General features: G+C 43.3%; 1 long non-coding RNA gene across 1 annotated transcript in view; it reads left to right on the top strand.

Moving 5' to 3' along the window:
* Positions 1-9,835, top strand: part of LOC115085601 — a 29,199-nt gene extending 19,364 nt beyond the window's left edge. Inside the window, exon 3 of the long non-coding RNA XR_003854903.1 lies at positions 7,540-9,835. This is a non-coding gene — a long non-coding RNA (uncharacterized LOC115085601). The remainder of the gene's footprint in view (positions 1-7,539) is intronic.
* Positions 9,836-15,925: the final 6,090 nt, after the last annotated feature.

The following is a 15,925-nucleotide window of genomic DNA, read 5'->3' as shown; positions in this document are numbered from 1 at the left end:
TTTGCAAACGAAAACATTCCAGACATCACAAACATGGTGACGCAAAACACCATGATCCACCTACAGCTCCACCATCTGCCTCTGCACAGGCTTCACTACAAGGCCAACACCATGCCAAACAAAAACAAAACATCTCCAAATGTCTGAATCTCCACAAACAGATTCTGACCTGGAAGTGATCTCACACTCTAACCACGATTCTTCAGGTGCCGATAGTTCTCATTCTGGTTGGTCTTCTCTTAGTAGATCTCATTCACTCCATCTCCCAGAGCAGCAACGACCTTCTGAGGACTTGCCTCTGGTAGCGCTGCCTCCACCTCCAACTCCACTTCCAGCACCTTCACAACATAGCCTCACATCAAAAGCGATGTCACAGATTTCTTTGGCTTTGAATGCTTTCTTCCAAGATCTGGAGGCCGCTCATCCCCCAGATTCCAGGTCCATCTTCACCAACCTCTCCTCGAGGGATACCAATTTTTCCACCTCCAATTCAACCAGAAGAACCGATCCCAATTCCAGATCGACCGGATTCTCTGCACTCAATGGTCTACGTCATCACCATCCTCATCTACAGGATTTCAATCCGATCCTCCTGAGGGCCTTCCGGAACCTTATTCCCCTCCAGAAGATTTATCCTACATGAAATTCATCGAAAAAGTAGGATATCTCTTAAATATTGACACAGGTTCCCGACCCTCATGCTGAGGTTCTGGGGATTCTAAAAAATTTTTAAATGCTGCCAGAGCCCACAGCTCTACCACCACATGCTGTACTAGATGCGGTTCTGCATAGATGTGGGAGAAACCCTTTACCACCACAGCTGCGTCAAGAAAAATGGACTTAAAATGCTGTATGCGAAATTCCACGATCTGAGTCCACACAATTACCCCACAACTCCGTAGTAGTGGAATCTGCACTACTATGAGCCAAAAGATCAAAACTTCATGCAAATTCACCACCGGGCAAAGACCATAAATCAATGGTTGACTTTGGCCGTAAGGTATACCATTTGTCCGTGCTAGCCACAAAAATCCAACACCATCAGTTTTACGTAATCCAATACCTATTTGAATGTCTCCAGAGATTACGTCCCATATGTCTGGTTTCAGGATAACTCCTTACCACAGCCATTTACAGACATGGAGGCAGGTCTTAGTTTACTTCGTTCGGTTTATGAATCATTTGAATCATCGGCTAGATCCTCAGCTACAGCAATAGCAGCACGGCGCATGGCATGGTTAAGAGCTAGTTCAGTACGTGACTATGTCCATGACAAGCTGGTTGATATACCTTGTCTTGGAGACCATCTTTTTGGTAACAAATTTGGGGAAACTGTTACCTTTTTGAAAGATCATATTATTGCTGTTCAATCTTTATCACCAACAGACCCTCCTGCCTCTTCTAGAAGATTCTACCCTTCATTCAGAAGAAATACCTTATGCAAGGGCACCTTTCAAACCTTACAACACTTATAGAACGCAGTATTACCCCCATCAGCGTTACCAACCACAAGCTCATCCCTCACGTGGACGTCCACGGGCTCAAAAGCAAACTCCAACAGCACCTCAAAAACAAACTCCATCTTTTTTAGCTACCCCGAGCCACCTCCACCGTACTACATAGGAGGCCGCCTTCAACACTTTTATGCCAGTTGGGAAGAGATTACTTCAGATCGCTGGGTACTAAACATCATATAAAAGAAGGTTACAGGTTAAATGTTGACTCTTCAATCCTCCCTCAAGTTTCCCCTCTAAGGAATACATCACAACACTCCTGGGACCTGCAAGAACAGTTTGCAACTTTACAGTTGCAGAACTCAATTCAAACAATCCCAATCTCATCCAAAAATCAAGGTTTTTACTCCCCATATTTTCTCATTTCAAAAAAGTCCGGAGGTCTTAGACAAATCTTAGATTTGCGAAACCTCAACAAACACATTCAGAAAAATTCAAAATGACCTCTCTCAAGAGTATTCTTCCTCTTCTACAGCCCGACTGGCTATGCTCCATAGACCTGAAGGATGCTTTTTCCCATATACCCGTGCACCCTTCCTCCTAGCATTACCTCTGCTTCCAAGTTCAGAACAACCACTGTCAATTCAAGGTTCTACCCTTTGGCCTTTCCTCAGCCTCGAGGGTATTCACAAAATGTTTAGCAGTGGTGGTGGCTCATCTCTGACAGCTCTCAATACAGATTTTTCCCTCTCTTGACGACTGGCTGTTGGTAGCCTCAGATATGACTACCTTGAAGACTCAATTGTCTTCAGACGTTGGGATTCATAATCATTTATGAAAAATCCCATCTGCAACCAACACAGGTTCTACAGTTGATTGGGGCACTCATCATTACAGCACAACAGAGGGCTTACCTACCACAAGACAGGATTCAAACTCTCTCCTCTGTTGCTCAACATCTATTCAATCAATCGCATGCATCGGCACACCAAATTCTTCAACTGCTGGGTCATATGGCAGCAGCCATCCACGTCGTCCCATACACAAGACTCCACATGCGTCGCCTACAATGGGGACTCAAGAATCAATGGTCACAGTTCTGGCAACCACTCTCAACCAGAGTACATCTTACCAGACAAATGCGCACCGACATTCAAAGATGGATGAACACAAACCACCTGTCCTTGGGAGCACCATTTCAGTTGCCTCCTCACCAAATCACTCTCACCATGGATGCATCCTGAAAGGGCTGGGGAGCCCATTTAAACGAATTAAAAACTCAAGGTCGCTGGTGTCTTCAGGAGACCAACTATCAGATCAATCTCCTGGAGCTTCGAGCCATTTGGAAAGCACTTCAAACCTTCTCTACCCAACTTAGAAGAAAACATCTCATGGTATATATGGACAATCGGGTAATCATGTTTTACATAAACAAGGAAGGAGGGTCAGGTTCCTGGATTCTCTATCGGGAGGCGCTTCGCATACTAACTTGTCTATATCGAACCAAGTCTCAATACAAGCCACTTACCTTCCCGGACTAGACAATGTAACAGCGGACCGCCTCAGCAGAATTTTCCATCCACACAAATGGACCTTGAATCGGGACATGGCATCAAGCTTGTTCCAACAGTGGGGCTTTCCAACCATAGACCTCTTTGCCACAAAGAGCAACCAGCATACAGACATTTTGCTCCATCTACCCAAGCAAACTTCGTTACGCTCCAGATGCTTTCTTCATTCCATGGACGGAGGGTCTACTCTGCACTTACCCTCCCATTCCACTAATATCAAAAACAATACAAAAATGCATCAAACATGATTCTCATAGCCCCATCCTGGCCAAGGCAACCATGGTATGTGTATCTCAAGCAACTATCCATTTGCCCACCAATTCTACTGGAAAACTCCCCAATTCCTAACTCAGGAGGGGGGATCCCTTCATCCGATGCATCGATCCCTCCATCTGACAGGATGGAGGTTGAACGGCACGTACTAAACCATCTAGGACTTCCATCTCAACTTGATGTTCTCATTGCATCCAGAAAACTGTCCACCAGGCATAACTATGCCGTAAAATGGCGTCGTTACTCAGAATGGTGCAGACCAAAAAGTCCTAGACCAGTGATGGCTAACCTATGACACGCGTGTCAGAGGTGACACGCCGAGCCGTTTTTGCTGACACGCGCAGCGTTTTGGGACTATCTAATTTTTTTTTTTTTTATCGGCTGCGCCAACCCTTTAAAATTAGTTTTTCAGTATCTCCCCAATGCCCCCGGGCGCAGCGACAGGCAGGGCTGTGGTGAGGCTCACGTCACCACAGCCCAAAGAAAAAGATCGTGTTTGAACGCGCTGATGCTCCTCCTCCTTCCTGCCTGTGCAGCCCCGGAAGTAAACGTTGCCGGAGCCGCGTGGGCAGGAAGGAGGAGAAGCATCAGTGCGTGCAGAAGAGGAGCATCGCTTGCGCTTACGGGCCGCTGCGAATCCAAAGTCGCAGCGGCCCGAGAAGAGGAAGAGGCCCGGTAGCAGAGCCGCAGCGGCCCGAGAAGAGGAAGAGGCCCGGTAGCAGGGCCACTGCAGAGCCCATCCTGCGGCGACCTGCGAAGAGGAGGCCCAGAGGTGAGAGAGAGGCTGAGGGTCTGTAGAGGGTGTGTGCGTGCGTGTGTGCGCGTGTGTATGAGATGAGTTGAGAGATTGCGTGTGAGGACCTGAATGTTTGCAGAGACTGCATGTGCTTGAGCAAGACAGCATGTGGGAGTGAGAGAGAGCCTGTGTGTGTGTCAGACAGCATGTGCCAGTGAGAGCCTGTGTGTATGAATGATTGTATGAGAGAGCATGTGCCAGTGAGAGCCTGTGTGCATGAATGATTGTATGAGAGAGCATGTGCCAGTGAGAGCCTGTGTGCATGAATGATTGTATGAGAGCATGTGCCAGTGAGAGCCTGTGTGTATGAATGACTGTATGAGAGAGAGCATGTGACAGTGAGAGCCTGTGTGTGTGTGTGAGAGAGAGAAATGCATGTGAGAATGAGAACCTGACTGTGTGTTTGAGGGAAGAAGATGGAGAGAAAAGAAACAGAAAAAAAGACAATATAAAAGGAATTGGCAAAAAAAGAAAGAAAGGGAAGGTGGGAAAAAAAAGCCTGTGACCAACCAATTAGAAAACTAAGATCAGACAGCAAAGTAAAAAAAAAAAAATTTCTTTTTAGTGATTGGCACATGTAATCTTTGGGAATGTGCAAGAATAGCAACATCTCCCAATAGTCATGTGGCAGCAGTGACAGTGGCAGCAGAGGAATGAGAGAGGCTCCGAGGTTGCTGGCAAAAGAGAGGGGGATCTGCCTTTAGTGTGTGCATGTGTATGAATGGGACTCTGCCTGGGGGTGTATGTGTGTGAATGCATGGGTGTCTGCCTGGGGGTCTGTGTGTGTGAGAATGAATTGGTGCCTGCCTGGAGGATGGAGCGGGAGTGGTGTGAAAATGAATGGGAGCCTGCCTGGGTGTGTGTGTTTGTGTGTATGTGAGGGAGCCAGTGAGTGTGAGCATGAGTATGTATGAGAAAATCCAGGGGAGTAAGAGTTTTTGTGGGAGGGGGGTGGGTGGGAGGGGGAGAGAGTGTTTTAATTGAAGATTTAGCCGATGAAATTCAGCAACAAAAAAGTCACTAAGCAGGTAAGGTAAAGAATTATTTGTTTTTGCTTTATTAGTAAATACAGTACATATATTAAAATAACTTTGTTATTAATTAGAGCTACAAATATCACAATTATGGATTTTTCTAGAAGTGACACACCACCTGAGTTATGCTCGGTTTTTTTATGAATTTTGACACTCTGAGCTCAAAAGGTTGGCCATCACTGTCCTAGACCCTTTCTCTTCAACGGTAACACATCTCATGGAGTACCTCCACACTTTTTTTGCAGCTGGTCTAGCATATACTTCAGTTCGAGTGCATGTTAGTGCAATTGCAGCTTTCCATCATGCTCATAACGGACTACCCATTTCCAACCACCCTTTAATCTCCAGATTCATGTGTGGCATACTGCATCTTAGACCACCAGTCACGAAACCGCCTATACCATGGAATCTCAGTATCGTCCTGGAACAATTGTTACCTCCTTTTGAACCTCTAGAATCCTGTCATATCAAATACCTTACTTGGAAAATTATATTCTTGGTGGCTGTAACATCAGCAAGGAGAGCAAGCGAACTTCAAGCCTTGGTTCACTACTCCCCTTACTTAGAATTTTTCATAATAAAGTCACACTTAGGCTGCATCCTAACTTCCTTCTTCAGCCTTTCACATCAACCAGTCCATTACTCTACTCTCCAATCTTCAAGCCTAAACCTCATGTGAATGACAGAGAAACTTCTCCATTCCTTAGACTGTAAGAGAGCACTGGCTTATTACAAACAAAGAACACATTCTGAATCCAGACAATCTCAGCTGTTCCTCTCCTTCAATCCAAATTCTCCGAACCAACCTGTCTCCAAGAGAACTGTCTAGTTGGTTGTCCCAATGTATAACATTTTGCTACAATAAGCGCAACATGCCATTGAATACTAGAGCAACAGCAACGTCTGTTGCACATTTCAGAAACGTTCCGCTGATAGTCATTTGCAAAGCGGCAACTTGGTCTTCTTTCCACACTTTCACAGCACACTACTGTCTAGAATAGCAGAGCTCTTCTGATGCAGCCATGGGTTCGGCAATCCTGTCATCCATTGCACCTAAATAAGACTGTCTACCTTTTTTGGGTTAAAGGGTAGTTTCCTGACCTAAAGAACAAAATACCTGGACACCACCAAGGAGTTTGGGACTCCCAGACAGCATGGCTAATTCAGCCTGCTATTGCTGGGGAAAAGCAAGTTTGCTTACCGTAAACGGTGTTTCCGTAGATAGGATGAATTAGCCATGCGTTCCTGGCCCACCTCCCTGGTCAGTCTACACATAAACAGAATCTATCTTTTTTCCACGTACTTCTTGCTTTGTAACAAGTGACTTGAGGTAAATCGCCAATTGCGCGGTAACCTCACCGCGTAGCTGTACAGAGTTCAAAACTCTGTACTCTTTGAGAAAACTCCGCCTACTGATCCGGTCACTACACTCTGAAAGCATGGCTAATTCATCCTGATAGTTACAGAAACACAGTTTACAGTAAAACTTGCTTTTTTCCTTTCTCAGACTTCTACAGTTGTCCATATCTACAATACGAAACTAATACTACATTTAGTATCTCCAATATTCGTATTGGCTGTGATGAACTTTATCAGAATTATGCAAGTATTTAAATGCCAGAGAAGTTTGAAGTAGAAATGATTTTTATTTTTCTGTTTGTGGGTTATGAAACTTCCCCTTTAATTAAAAAAAAAAAAAAAAAAAGCTGTAGCACTTGTACATGCTGTGTAAAGCAGTATACTGTAATTGTAGAAACAGGATGGCTCTTTAAACTAAGAAAAGTATTCAAATTTTGAGCAAGAGGTTTTATCCAAGGCTAACCAGCCCTTTGATCTGGTTAACATGGAAAAATGAATAGTCTATATACTAAAAAGTGAGCTATGCATAGTACACAAAATGCTATATTTGGTGAATGTTTCATAGCAGGTGCATGTTGCATATTTTACTATATTTATAGTAAAAATTCTAACATGTATGTCCTTAAATGCAGAAATGGTAGCACAGCAGGTACATAGGTCCCATGGACTGTTAAAATATATTCTCAATTTTTGGCCTTCTTTTGGGGGGAGGGGTAGTCTCTGTTTCTGGATATCTACAATAAATATTTAAGACTCGTCTTCAGAGACCACATTACTGACCTTTCTGAAAATAAGTCAAAACGGTCATAGCTGATTTCCCCCCCCCCCCCCCTCTTTTTTTATTAGCCTGATATAACAAATAGAGGCTTGTTTTAATCTGATTTTATTCATGACTGAAAAAAAGTGTTCAAATAATCACTGTTCTTATATCCAGTAAACCAAATATTTGTATGCTCTGAGGACTGGAGTTGAGAACCTCTGTAATAGAATTACTTTGCAGTGAGAGAAGACAAGTAGGAAGCATTGATCATTGATTTAATTTTTTTTTATAGATGAATCATTCCTCCTGTTGACTGTTCTACTGTTCCAGAAGTCCTTAAGAACTACTGCTGCTACCAGATTGCTGAACCATCATAAAAAAAAGGGGCTACAGAAACATTCATACTTTTTATGGTAGTCCCTTGTTGGACTTCATACAAAGATACATTTTATGTAAACATATTGTTGTCCTACAGGGAGAATCCTGAAAATCAGTCTGTAATTGTTCTGATGTTTAGTTTTTCTGGTTGTAATTACATTAATGTTCATAATGGTGTAATTCCTTTAATAAAATTAGTACTTTAATTTTACACCAAGTTATGTATGTACAGAAGTTCTTTTGACTGCACTTGTTCTGTTGTGTAGCAGAAGAAATAATTTATCAACCAACATTTCTGTATCTTAAAGGGAGTTTTGTTTAATGACAAAATGTTAAGACTAACAATCAGACTGAATTGGTTTCAAGGATCTTCATTTTTGTATTTCTCTTTGTAAAACTGAGCCTTGAAATGCTTACATTAATTGTAGACCTATGAGTGAATAGATGTCTTTTCTCTCCTCTCATCTGTACCGCTCTAGCACCAGATTTCAGGTGCAGGAACCCCTGCTGGCAACAATGCCACTTGTATCCTCTAAAGCCAGTTCTAGCTCTATGCTTATTGGCCCTTTCTAATTTGTCATAGGCTGGACTTTGGGTGGAAGAAGGGGAAGCCAATACTGGGTTAGAATAATGGAGATGGCATGAATAGAGTTCAGCAGCCTTACATCCTTCAGATACCAGGATCCTGAATACCTGTTACATAATACAATGATTTAACATTCTGTTGTCCAGTAGAAAACAATATACAAAAAGTATGCTTACTGCATGTGTTTACCAATGATAGAGAGGACTGTGTATAGAAAACATTTTTTATTTTGCTTCTGGGTTGTTTTTTTTTGGGGGGGGGAAGGTGTTTGTTTCAGTGAGAGCTCATTCACTATTTTGTTTCCTTCATTTCTATTAAAGACAATGGGAAAACCAGTGCATCCTGTTTTTGTTGTAAGGACCAGCACTCCAAAACAACTAAGTGGGGAGTGGGGGAAGTGCCTCTACCCATGGCACTGACAGCCCGAGCCACCATGCAAAGAGCACCAACAGTAGTACAAACTTTACATTGCACTGAACAGTGGTATAAATACCTCAAGGCATTTCAAGCTGCAAATTGTACCAGCAGTGGTGGCATGAAAAACTCAAGATGCAGAGTGAGGCATATGGCTGATGCGCAAAGTGCCATTAACAGTCTGGTACGGCATAAGGAGTGGCAGCCTCGGTCTCCTCAGCCAGTGAGTGAGGAATAAAACAGCAATATCTTGAGCTATAGAGTGAAGCAACAATATACTGAACCAGGAGAGACAAGGCAGGAGCTGCCAGACAGCCACAGTTCCCCCAATAATACATCAAGGTGCTGCAGTCATAAAGTGCAGATAGTAGTTTGATGTAGGTGTGCTACTCATGGAAATTTGGGGAAACCCAGCAGAAGAAAGTTTCCCTTAAAGAAGTTAACTTTTACAAACAACTCTGGTGCCAGACATGAATGATACAGAATCATTATGTCCCCTGCTGTTGCATATTCACTAGGTATACTGGTTGAAGCACATGAAAGGAAATGCTGAATGGCCTTGGGCCCTAGTATGTAAGTGAGTCTTTGTCCATGGCCTTGATGTTATCTTTAAAGTACTGTTCCCTGTATGTACCCGGATCAGTCCAGACTGTGGGGTATATCCCCATTCCAGCAGATGGAGGCAGAAGAAAAAGCTTGTGAGGCACTTGGAATTACCCATGAGCACCCTCTGCGTCCCCTCAGTATTCTTCTGTCTCCAGCAGATGAAGGTTGTTGATCCTGTGGTTCCCACCTAAATTGCTATTCTTTTTAGGGAAAGTTAGAATATTATTTTGCTTTTTTTTCTTTCCCCCTCTCTCTCTTCTTTTGAATGGATCAAGTTTAAAAAAAAAAACCAACAAAAAAACCCCTAAGTTTTCTCAGAGCAGTGTTAGACCTAGTTGGCCTCTCAGTTTAATTTTGTCTGCCTTACAGCTTGCATCTGTATCTGGCTTGAGAATAGTTTCTTATTCTCAAGTAGGTGTTTTGTTTTTTTTCTTTTCTTTGCTCCATTCCTGGCTCTTAGGGGTGCAAGCTGGTGGTCCAGCCACTCCCCCTACCAAAATACCGGCTCATCCGAGAGGTGCCATTCTTCGGGGCTGGTAAGGCTGGGAGGCAACATTCCTCAGCTACTTAAAAAAAAAAAAACAACCCTAAAACTATTATTTGGGCCAGTGTAGTTTTTAAAGGGAAAATTTATTTACCTCTGTTTTCTTTTCGCGGCTTACTGAAACTGTTTCGGGGGTTTTTTTCCTGTCAGCTGTTCTTCCCCCATGCCGCGTGGGACGCAATGCTCCGCCTGTAGGGAGCCTGAGTCAAGGCTCTCCCGTGAAGGAATTTGTCCAGCTTGCCTCCCCGGAGGGGAGGGTTCTTTGAGGGCGGAAAGTCATTTAATTATGCCTCCTTCATCTCGGGGGGTGCGGCGGCCCTGTTCTCGCCAAATGCTGGCACGGTGGCCATTTTGAATTCAGATACGACTGTCAGTACATCCACAGGGCAGTTCCGGTGCCGTTTTTTCTCTGCCTCCACCAGTTTTAAATCCTGTGGGCCCCCCGGAAGATCTCTCAGCTTCGGGGACAGATTTAGGGAACAGTTTCTTTGTTCCCCCAGTGGGGGCTCACCCCCCCCCCCCCCCCCCCCTGTCTTTTCAGCGGCTTTCATTCTCTTAATGCACTATACTTACCTGGCCATGTATGTTTCAGCAGGATAATGTTCCTCCTGGATCACACACCCCCCTGTCACCCAAGATAAGCAGATTTGATGGGGCTGGTTCTACTCTGGTTAGAATAGTTCCTCCTCCAATATTGCCAGACCCAGCTCCGGTTAACCCGGATCTGGACCAGGATGCTGATGCGGACCCAGATGTGGCGGGGTCCAGCATGCCAGTGGAAGGAGATGATCCCAGTGTCTTGCGACTCTTTAAAAGAGATGAGCTGGAATCCCTTGTTCCCCATGTGCTTTCTGAGTTGGATATAGAAGCACCTCAGGATCTCCCAGGTACCAATTCAGGGGCATCAAAAGGGGAATAAATTCAGGGGCATCAAAAGGGGAATTTCTGAATTGCGCGGGAATAACTAATAGGCCCATCAACATGCATTTGCATGTTGTGGGCGCTATTAGTTTCGGGGGGGGGGGGTTGGCCGCGTGTTTTCGACGTGCTTTTACCCCTTACTGAGCCTAATGCACTAACGGGCCGATACAGTAAAGTGCACTCCGGCGGAGCACACTGTTAACCCGCGTTTGGCCGTGCGTTTTCGACGTGCTTTTTTACCCCTTACGGGGCTTAGCTCCGGCGGGCTAACAGTGCGGTTAACCGGAGCACACTTTACTGTATCGGCCCGTTAGTGCATTAGGCTCTTCATGAAATGGCAGTTCTTGCTCAGGGTTTTGCCATGATTTGTTTTGTATATGCTTGTTGTTTTTTATTTTTAGGTCTTTTACTTTACCCCCAATTATTTGAGGTCTTTTTGTGATTCTACAACTTAGCCTTTTTTTGTTGTTGTTTAAAATGTTTTTCTGTGTGTAATTACTAAGCTTGTGTAACCTATTTTGCTTTCAGATATGTATATATTTGATTTATTGATTAAATTCAAATAAAAATAAAGTTACAAAAAGAACTTCATGCAGCCGGAACCAGCCACATGGTTTCATGAACACATAGGAATACAGCAGTTACTGGAAGTACAGGGAAGAAAGAGAGCTAACCCAATCAATGAACAATAAAGTAACACAAAGAAAAATCTAGAACAAAATAAACAAACACCAGCAACCATCAAATAAAACTATGAAAGAAAAGGTAATTGAAAGTAGTTTAAACTTAAGAATTAACAAACAGAACAAACAACAAATAATATAAAAATATAAACATTTATCAAGCAGTGCAGATTGGATAAAAGAACAAAAATTAAATAAGCAATTATCTTACTTGTGGAAAATCCAGTAATGTAGAACTCCAGGAATGTAGAATACCTGGAAACAAAGCACCAGTCCACACCAACCAGCACAGAGCACAGGACTAGTCTGGGCTGAGCATAAAAGGACTGTTGGACTCCCTACAGCTATTTATATACCATCCAGGGTTATGATCTCACATTATGACATTAGGTTGGGGTTCACCTTTGATTTTCAAAACAATAATAACTTTTAATATACCTTGCCATATTCCATTGCCAGAATAGATGTGTGTCCATAACGCATGCACATTTTGGATGCGCAATGCAATACGAACGCTCTATGCAATAAAACGCGGAGTGCTTTGGATGCACTTTTTTCAATACCACGTGCTTCTTTGGTGCTCTTTTAATTTGAAGTCAAGTGTCAGTGCATGAGTTAAAATTGGCTCCCATTTTGAACGTACGTTTTATTGCGTGGTTTATTGCATCAGCCCCTCTGTTCTCTTATAATTCTAATTTAGAATGTAGGCTTAGCCACAGATGTCATATGAGATTGATATGAAGTATCACTGACCCATGAGAGTCAACCTGAGATTCAATTAGCTCGAGTCTTTGATCTATCTCTGACAACTTAGAGGGTGCGCCAGTGGAATATACAAAAAGCTGGGAAACAGTCTGAGTTACTGAAGCCTCCATATACACCAAAACTTTCCAAATGTCTTTTAAGGAGACACATGCACGCTCAGGAGGTAAATCTCCCAATACAGCTCCAGTCATCCCAACACTTAAAGAAACAAATTGAGTTATCGGAAGCCTACTAACATCTGAGACTTCCTGAAGAGTAGGCACAGAAGAGGAATGGTCCACATTACCAGTCAAAGGAGTCCCAACATAAGAAGTTGCCATGCTGGGTCAGACCAAGGGTCCATCAAGCCACGCATCCTGTTTCCAACAGAGGCCAAACCAGGCCACAAGAACCTGGCAATTATCCAAACACTAAGAAGATCCCATGCTACTGATGCAATTAATAGCAGTGGCTATTCCCTAAATCAACTTGATTAATAGCCGTTAATGGACTTCTCCTCCAAGAACCTATCCAAACCTTTTTTGAACCCAGCTACACTAACTGCACTAACCACATCCTCTGGCAACAAATTCCAGAGTTTTATTGTGCATTGAGTGAAAAAGAATTTTCTCCGATCAGTCTTAAATTTGCTACTTGATAACTTCATGGACTGCCCCCTAGTCCTTCTATTATTCGAAAGTGTAAATAACCGAGTCACATCTACTCGTTCAAGACCTCTCATGATCTTAAAGACCTCTATTATATCCCCCATCAGCCGTCTCTTCTCCAAGCTGAAAAGCCCTAACCTCTTCAGCCTTTCCTCATAGGGGAGCTGTTCCATCCCCTTTATCATTTTGGTTGCCTTTCTCTGTACTTTCTCCATTGCAGCTATATCTTTTTTGAGATACGGCGACCAGAACTGTGCACAGTATTCAAGGTGTGGTCTCACCATGGAGCGATATAGAGGCATTATGACATTTTCCATTTTATTACCCATTCCCTTCCTAATAATTCCTAACATTCTGTTTGCTTTTTTGACTGTTGCAGCACACTGAGCTGACGATTTTAAAGTATTATCCACTATGATGCCTAGAACTTGTTCCTGGGTGGTAGCTCCTAATATGGAACCTAACATCATGTAACTACAGCAAGGGTTATTTTTCCCTATATGCAACACCTTGCCCAAGAAAAGGAATATTTGACGAAGCTGGTATAACTTCATTAATATCGTGTAGCATATAACCCACAGCCTCAGTTGGAGGTCCCTATCTATCCATGGAGTTTTCCTCAACCAACACAAATGACTGTAACTGGAATAAAATAGGTGGGGGGCAGACCCTGGGACTTAGAGCAATCTCCATGGATTCTTCAGAAGAAATTACCTGAGATGTTGTAGAAGTAGTATGAAGTATATGTGATGCCAACAGGCATCACATATACTTCATACTACTACTCAATACACTATATTTTATTTTATTTCCCATGCTTGCAGAAAATGGTGATAAGTGGTGTGCCCCTTAAGAGCGTTGCTGGTGTTGTGCCGTACACCATCTGGTTTTGAGAGCTCCCTTGTGGCGCGCAGATGATGTTAGCATTGATGGAATGTCCCATTCACTCTGCCTCCCTGCAGAGCCTCAGAAGGCTGCAGACAGCATAGCAGCGGGAATCCTCAGAGGCATGTCGTACACCATCTGGCTTTGAGGGCTCCCTCATGGTGCGCAGATCACATCAGTGCCAATTGAATGGTCCATTCACTCTGCCTCCCTGCAGAGCTTTGAAGGCCGCAGACAGCACAACAGCAAGAATCCTCAGTAGCAAACCATATATTGGCTGGCTTTGAGGCTCCCTCCTACGCAAAAGATGTCAATGCCAATGAACTAGCTTATTCACTCTACCTCACTGCAGAGCCTCAGAAGGCCATGGACAGCACAGCAGCAGCAATCCTTCACCATTATAAAAGTTCTGAATACTAAAAGTGCTTATATTAAATGTCAATTCACTTTTGAGGCAGCTGCACAAGGAAAAATAATTGGAGGACCTTCTCTCATAACAAATAGTGAAAATTAACCAGTTTATGCAAACTTCTCCAGTATAATTTCCAGGAGTTCTTCTACTCATCTTGTTCGTCACTAAAGTGTGGAAATGATCTTTCTAGTCCTGCCATTGGTTTCCCTACTGGAAGTAAGAGGGTAAGGAGGCATCTGTACAAGAGCTATTAGGCACTCTTTCTTCTGCGATGACCTAGCATTTTGTTCAATAATGTTTGGTTTGCCACCAGCAGCCTAGGGCAGAGGAGGGAGCTTCTGGGTACTGAAATGAGTAATAAAGGCTGTGTGCCATTTTTCTAAACAGAAAGGTAGTCAACTGTGGAACTCGGTCAAAAATATATATATACATACATTATCTTTTAAATAGTAAAACCCAAGTAAATTGGCTGAATTAATCCTTAACTTTAGTTTACTTTACTGAATAAACTAATCTATGTAATGCATGTTCTGGGAAGATACCTCAGGGCACCCAGCCTAGATGAACAATGGGATGATGCTTATCATGACTCACAAGCTATAACATGTTGCAGTAGATGCAAAATGTTGCATCAGGTTAATTTCTGAAAAATAAAAAAAGTTGCTTTACTGTTCTCCACCCTAGTACATTTGCCTTCAAATACCTCTTTCATGCCAGAGTTTATTAAAAAAAAAAAAAAAAAAAAAAAGCATGCAGTACCTATCATCATGTAGTGATTGCTTATACCTTAGCATTTTATCTTCAACTGCTGTCTCTATTAGCTTAAAAAATGCAGACTTGGGTATTTTTTTCTGTTCCTGTCTACAAATGACTAAGAGACTTGGCAAACACTGGCTCTATCCAGCAGAATGACTTTGATGTCTCCAAAAATAATTTTTTATAAATTTGAAGCAAGTCCATCTCCCTATTGGCAAGGAATATTTTGAGACTCCCAGTGTGAAGCATGTTGAGTTATTACAGCTTTTATATTGAGTTTAATTAGGAGAACATGAGCTTTATTAACCTGCAAGTATATAGTTTAGGGATTTTTGTCTATTCAAACACTCCTAATTAAGATACACAGAAAGCTGGCACAGATGCACAGTGGAAACCTTAAAGTTTTTCTTACTGGCCAAATGCATTGCTTTCAAACACTGGACAAACCTAATGTTGCGATTCCGGCCGCTGCATGGTCTCCTTTCCACCAGAGGACCCCAATGAGCCCGGCTCTCAACTGTTCTCCAGCATTCTCTGGCTCCTGCCCTGGCTTCTACCTCCACACCAGCAGGGGACCTCCACAAATTCATTTCCCTGGCTGACCAAGCCCTTCTCTCTGCCTTGCATCACACCCATACTTGAGCCCTATTTAGTTCTGCCTCTTCCATATCTCCTTGCTTTGGCATCAAGTATTTCTTGGCTCCCTGCTCTAGCTCTCTTTGCCTTGTGGCTTTCTCAAGCCATTCCTAGCTTTGTCTCATGGCTTCCGGGCATTCTGACTCCAGCCTTGCTTTTCCCTAGCCCCTGGTCTCTGGGCCTTCTATTCCCAGCTTACCTTGGTCTTGCCTTGTGGCTATCTGACCTCTGTTTCAAGCCTTGCTCTGTGGCCTGAGGGCCTTCTGGTTTCTTCCTTGCCTTGCGGCCTACTCTAGGCCTCTCTCTGTTTCCTGACCCGACCTTGCCCTGAGACTCCAGGTCTCTTCCTTGCTTCTAGGTCTCTCTGCCTTGCTTTGTCTATGCTGCCTTTGGGCATTCTATGTTCCATGTTCTGTGTAGTCCTTGTCCTGTCTTGCCCCAGTCC

This window comes from Rhinatrema bivittatum, chromosome 2, assembly GCF_901001135.1.
Source record: "Rhinatrema bivittatum chromosome 2, aRhiBiv1.1, whole genome shotgun sequence".
In the NCBI taxonomy this organism is placed as follows: Eukaryota; Metazoa; Chordata; class Amphibia; order Gymnophiona; family Rhinatrematidae; genus Rhinatrema; species Rhinatrema bivittatum.
Note: the sequence above shows the minus strand (reverse complement) of the source record. Positions and strands in the feature narration are given on the sequence as shown.